Here is a 6,000-nt window from a genome sequence, read left to right as displayed (position 1 = left end):
TGCTATGTAGTATTAGTATAAGGGAAAACTGAGGTTCAAGGAAATTAAGTAACTTGACTAAGGTCACACAGCTGTTCACCAGGAATAGAGGCCCAGGTCCATGTAGCTTCAGAGCCCAGACGCTTAACCACTATGCTGTGTGGCTTCTCATGGCCAGGACCCAGCTTGAAAACTCAGATCCAGTCTTCTGCTACTGAAGATGCCTGCCACAGGCCTGTTCTGGAGCTCAGGTGTTATCTGCCTGTTCTTGTACTGCTGTCGGAGCCCAGTGGTGCGAGTCAAGGCTATTGTTAAACACTCTCGAGTCTCTGAACCTGGCAGGCTCAGATCTGCCCTCAGCTCCTGCCCATGCTATTATTTATAGAGTTGATTGTTCACTGCTGGGTCAGAATACCCACGTGCTTGGCCTGGGCACCGGAGCCCAAAGTTTGGCTCCAAACTCAGGTGCTGTTGATCAACCCTCTAATTCATCTCTTCGGTTGTTCTCGCTCCTCTGTCTCCATGGCCCCCCACAGACATGCCGAGTCTCTCAACACCTCTGGCCTGGACTTGTGGCAGCCTAGAGAGAAACACATCTAAAAGTTAGCAGTCGCTACCTCCCTGCAGTGGGATCAGAAGGCATTTTTGTCTTCTTTATAGATTTTCAAAATGTCTGCAATGAGAATTATTACTCTTTTAGGGGCCCCTTGGGTGAGTTTACTGTCTTATGCAGACCCATTCAGGCTATGGCTCACCATCATCGTACTCTGCGCAAGGCTCCTCTCCTGCCATTCATTCAGTGGTGTACTGAGTTTCTTTTATCCCCTTCCCTCCCCACTCCCCCCACCCCTACCTCTTTAGTTGCTAAGTATCTTTAACTATAAATGTACCCTTGTAAAACATGCTGTACTGTTTTGTGTGTGTAGGTGTCTTGTAATCTACAAAAATAGTAATGTGCTACATGTCTTGTTCGGCTCCTCTTTTTTAACTTGGCACATGCGTGGACTTTGTCTTACTTCTGTTTATTTTCATAATCAGGAAAAAAAGGCCTAACAAATAGCAAAAGTTGGGTCTGATGGATTTCAGGGGTGGCTGTGAGTGGCTGTGAAGTCACATGTTCCCTTCTTTTGAAATAGAAAGGCGATGTTCGGGAAAGGAGAAAATAGGTACCCTGGGGAGGGAATGTGGGTGTAGTCACCTGTGAGAAGGTTCCAGCTGTCCTCCTGGGAGGGGCAGGAGAGGGAGAGGATGGAGCAACAAGGAAATGCCAGAGCCGGAGCCGGAAGGGTCCTTAGGCAAGGAGGCAAAGGTCGCAAACTGAAGGCCTGCAGGATAGATCAGCCCACAGACAAGTGTCGTTTGTTCTCCACAGTGTTTGATTTAAAAAATCAAGGAATTTCACGTACAAATCCAGATTTTTGGCTTCACTTGAAAGATCATGTGGTTGGGCCACTTGAGCCCCTTCCCACAAGGAACAATCGGCAGAGCTGAGAGGCACTGCCTCCTTTAGACAGGGCGAGGGCTCTCCAGTTGGCCGCAGGCCTCCACTCTAATGCCACACTGGTCTCTCTCTCTGCCCCTACACAGCCGTGTTTGTAATACTCGCCTTAAATTTCATCAGATTCTTCAAGGGGGACATGACCCAAGAAAACCCTTAGGAACCGTATTTCAAGGATTCCAAAACCTGACACCCAAACTACTCCCACCCCTCTTACCACTGCAGACCTCATTAATTGATCATGACACTTTTTCCTACCAAGCATAGACTCAGCTTCAGAACCCTTCTCAACACCATGCTCTGGCATCAACCACCAAAATACCAGATTTAACACTCAAGATAAAATCTATCTGCCATTCCTGGAAACCCAATCGTCTCATTTTCCAGAGGAGGCAACTAAGGCCGAGAGAGGGGAAGTGACTTACCTGAGGTCTGCACAGCTTGAGCGCAGCATTCCCTAAGGATTAATATTATGCTCACCAAGTCTCCTCCTGATTCCAATTTGTCTCTCAGATAAAACTCGAGTGACCTCACCAAGATCTACTCATCACAATTATTTATTGAACACTTACTGCGTGCCAGGCACAGCGGCCAGTTGCCGAGGATACGGCAGTGCGTATGATAGATAGAACTCTGCTGTTGTGGGGTTTACAGTCATCCGAAAGGGAAGGACAAGAATTTTAAGTGGAAGAAGTGCTTGTAAAAGTGGAGCTTAACCTCGCCTGGGTAGTCAGGGAGGGCTTCCCAGGGGAGGCAATGACATTGCAGTTGACATCTGAAAGATGAATTAGGAGAGAACTTTCTAGTTGAGGAGAACGGCATTGAAGGCCCCGAGGTGGAGAAACTGTGGCATCTTTGAGAAACTGAAATAATGCTCCCAGGCCCCAGTGGCTCAAATATAGAGGGGGGAGGGGAAGACGCCTTACCCCCACCCCAAATCCCCACCTCCCACCCCTGCCCCCGTTGAGCACCTTCTCATATGGTCAACATCTGGGTATCTTCTTTTGATGTCCAAGTCTTTAGCCCACTTAAAAACAGTTTTGCATTGTGCTCTATTCTCTTAATATTATGTTGCGAACATTTTCCAAAGTCATTACAATTTTTTTTGAAAACTTCGTTTTTAATAGCTGCATTACATTCTAATACATGGATGTACCATAATTTATTAAACAATTCCTCTATTTTTGGATGTTTAGAATGTCTCCTGGTTCTCGCTATCAAAAATAACACGACTGTAACATCTTTGATTGTATGATTAATTTCTTAAAAGAAATTTCTACAAGCTAATTACTGACTCAAATGCTATGACCATGTTTAAGATTCACAAGAGTAACGACAGCCTTATATACAATATCTTACATAATACCTACAATCACCCTTGAAGATTCCCAGAGAAGGAAGCTAAGGCTCCAAGGGCAGCATGACCAAGGTCACTTATTCACAGAGGTGACAAGGGAGCTGGTGGGAAATGTGGATGATCGGGCCCACCTCAGACCGGCTGAATCAGCATCTCTGTACTTGAAGAAGCTCTCCTGGTGATTCTGATGAAGTTAGAGTTTAAGAAACATCCACTGGCTCCAAGTTGGTCATTTCCAGTTGAAGAAATTGAGACCAGAGAAAGAAAGTGCTTTGGCAGAGGTAACATAGATTCCCCCCAAGCCAGAATTTAAACCTAGGTCTAACCCAGTTCCAGAGACTGCACTCAAACCACGACACCACACTGGAAAAGCTCGTGTCAGCTTACTTTCAGATTACCCTCCCATTGAATGTACGGGAGTGTCTGTCTCATCCCACACTTGCCAACGTTGCTAGCGGTTCTTTTTCCTTTTTGTCTAATTTGATAAGTGAATCACCACGTTTTTTTGTTTTTTTTTTTTTGTGAGGAAGATCAGCCCCGAGCTAACATCCATGCTAATCCTCCTCTTTTTGCTGAGGAAGACTGGCTATGAGCTAACATCTATTGCCAATCCTCCTCCTTTTTTTCTTCCCCAAAGCCCCAGTAGATAATTGTATGTCATAGTTGCACATCCTTCTAGTTGCTGTATGTGGGACGCGGCCTCAGCATGGCCGGAGAAGCTGTGCGTTGGTGCGCGCCCGGGATCCGAACCCAGGCCGCCAGTAGTGGAGGTGAGCACTTAACTGCTAAGCCACGGGGCCGGCCCAGAATCACCACGTTTTAAACATGCCTATGGAACCACCTAAAAGAGTGCCTGTCATAAAAAATTTGTAAAGATATATAAATCCCTTTCCATATAAATAGCACCACCAACATTTGCTTTTAGTAAATTAAGGCAACTATATGTCAGGTTTCTAAAAGCAGAAAATAGCAACGGTTTGGTGAAAATATATTATCCCCCATGCTTGCAGGAGCGTTTTGTTTTCATTTTCCCAGGTTAATTCAGGCACCAGTATCCATATTGGAAACTGAGTCATCTGAAGGGGTCAGAGGGCCCAGACATTACAAAGGCTACTTCCCTGGGGCCTGATAGGAAAGACACCACCAGGAAAGTTCCTTCTTCAATCAGGCCCTTTGAATACGGCAGCACTCTGGGCCCAGCGCGGAGTAGATGCATCCAGTAGATGGCAGCATCTCACAGTACAAAGGCTGGTGAGGATGGCTGTCCACAGGGAACTGAGAAAACCAGCTCCTGGACTCTGCTTTGCTGATATACCTAGTCTTCCCTGGGGAAAAAAAGAACAAACTTCCTGTGTGGGCCCCCTCAGTCCTGCCCAGGGGACCTAGGGGACTTAGAGAGGCTGGACCGACCAAGCAAGAAGGGCCCTTATCCAGTGCTACCCAAGATGTGTCCAGGGACCAACAACATCACCTGGGAACTTGTTAGGAATGCAGATTCTCGGGCCCCACCCCAGATTACTTTAGTCAGAAACTTGGGGTGGGGGGCAGCAGTCTGTTTTAACAGCCCTCCAGATGATTCTGATGTATGTGGAAAATATAGAAGCACCTACTATCGCCAACTTCCTCATTTTAGGAGTGGGGAAATTGAGGCCAAAGGAAGTAACTTGTCACTCAGCCAGGCAGTGGCAGAGGCCACCCTAGAACTCAGATTCCCAGTGTTCTGCCCACCTTAGCTTTTAAGTAGCTTTCTTCTTTCTTCATTCATTCATTCATTCATCATGCAAGCATTCAGCCTGCCACTGCACACTTTGGCCTGCAGTGGAGAGCCAGGCATTTGGGAGCAGCCTCACCCTTCTTCTCCATGGTGGGGTTTCCTCAAGGCCGGGGGTCCAAGATTCAGCATCATGGAAGCATCTGCAGGATCTTTGCCGGCTCACCCCCAGTGTTCTCCAATTCCCAGACGTCTGACGTAGGCTGTGGGGGGCCTCCACTCCCCAGCTATCTCCTGCCCCCTCTCCCCTCTTTCTTGGTGTCCTGGGCTCTCTGTCCCATTCCTTACTGTCAGTGACTTGCTCTTGGGAGAAGCACAGAGCTGGAGGCTGTCACTGTGCCTTCTCCCCAAGGTACTAATTATCAAATTAAAGGCCTCCCAGAGTGCAGTTTGCTCTGAAGGGACCAGCGCTAGGTCTAGAGCCCTTTCTCAACCTCGGCACTATTAACACTCTAAGCTGGATAATTCCTTGTGTTCCGCACACTGGAGGATGTTTTGCAGCCTTCTTGGCCTCTACCCACGGGATGTCAGTAGTCAGTAGAATCTCCTCCCAGTTATGATGTCATCAGACATTGCCAAATGTCCCCTCGGGGTAGGGTTATCAGATAAAATATAGAATGCCCAGTTAAATTTCAATCTCAGATAAACAGCAAATAATTCTTTAGTATACATATGTCTCAAATATTGCCATCCTATATTTTGCTGAATCCAACAACTCCGCCTCGAGGGCAAAATGTCCCCTCCTGAGAACCACTAGCCCAGATCCATCCCTTGGGGTCTGAGGTGTGGAGGGCAATAAGTGAAAAGATCTGATGAGATAATCAAAGGCCATTAGCCTAGGAGGGCAGAAACCTTATCATATTCATCTTTGTATCCCTAGGAAGAAGTAGATTCTCGTTAAATATTCTATCTGATAACAGGTATAAAGACACTTTGAACCGGTATCAGGTACCTGAGTATTTACCGAGCCCAGGCCTGGGCATTAGGGACACACTCCCTGCCCTCAGGGAGCCAGTGGTCTAACAAACATAACTGAAAATGGTGTTTGGTTTGACATGTTTTAAATATTTGACTGTGTGGTCAACATTCTAAAATTGGAAGCTGTTACCTTAAAGTCAGGATTTCTAGTATATCTTGGAAAATGTGGCACACCTTCCAAATGCTTGGAACATTTTGCAACCAGGCCTGCACCCCCAAGTGGGAAGGCTTGGCGGAGCTGCAAGATGCCAGCCCCTGTTGGCTGGGCCATGTGTTCCCCTATCCCCCATAGTCCCCACCACTCCCTATTGCTCCACACCAGTACCTGTCACCCATCTATGTTATCTACCTGGCACCTATAGGTATTGGGTTTCAAGGCTCTGGTCTGGTGGGGAAGAAGCATTAGAATGGAATGTC

Source organism: Diceros bicornis, chromosome 13, assembly GCF_020826845.1.
Source record: "Diceros bicornis minor isolate mBicDic1 chromosome 13, mDicBic1.mat.cur, whole genome shotgun sequence".
NCBI classification, from domain to species: Eukaryota; Metazoa; Chordata; class Mammalia; order Perissodactyla; family Rhinocerotidae; genus Diceros; species Diceros bicornis.
This window is presented reverse-complemented; position numbering follows the sequence as displayed.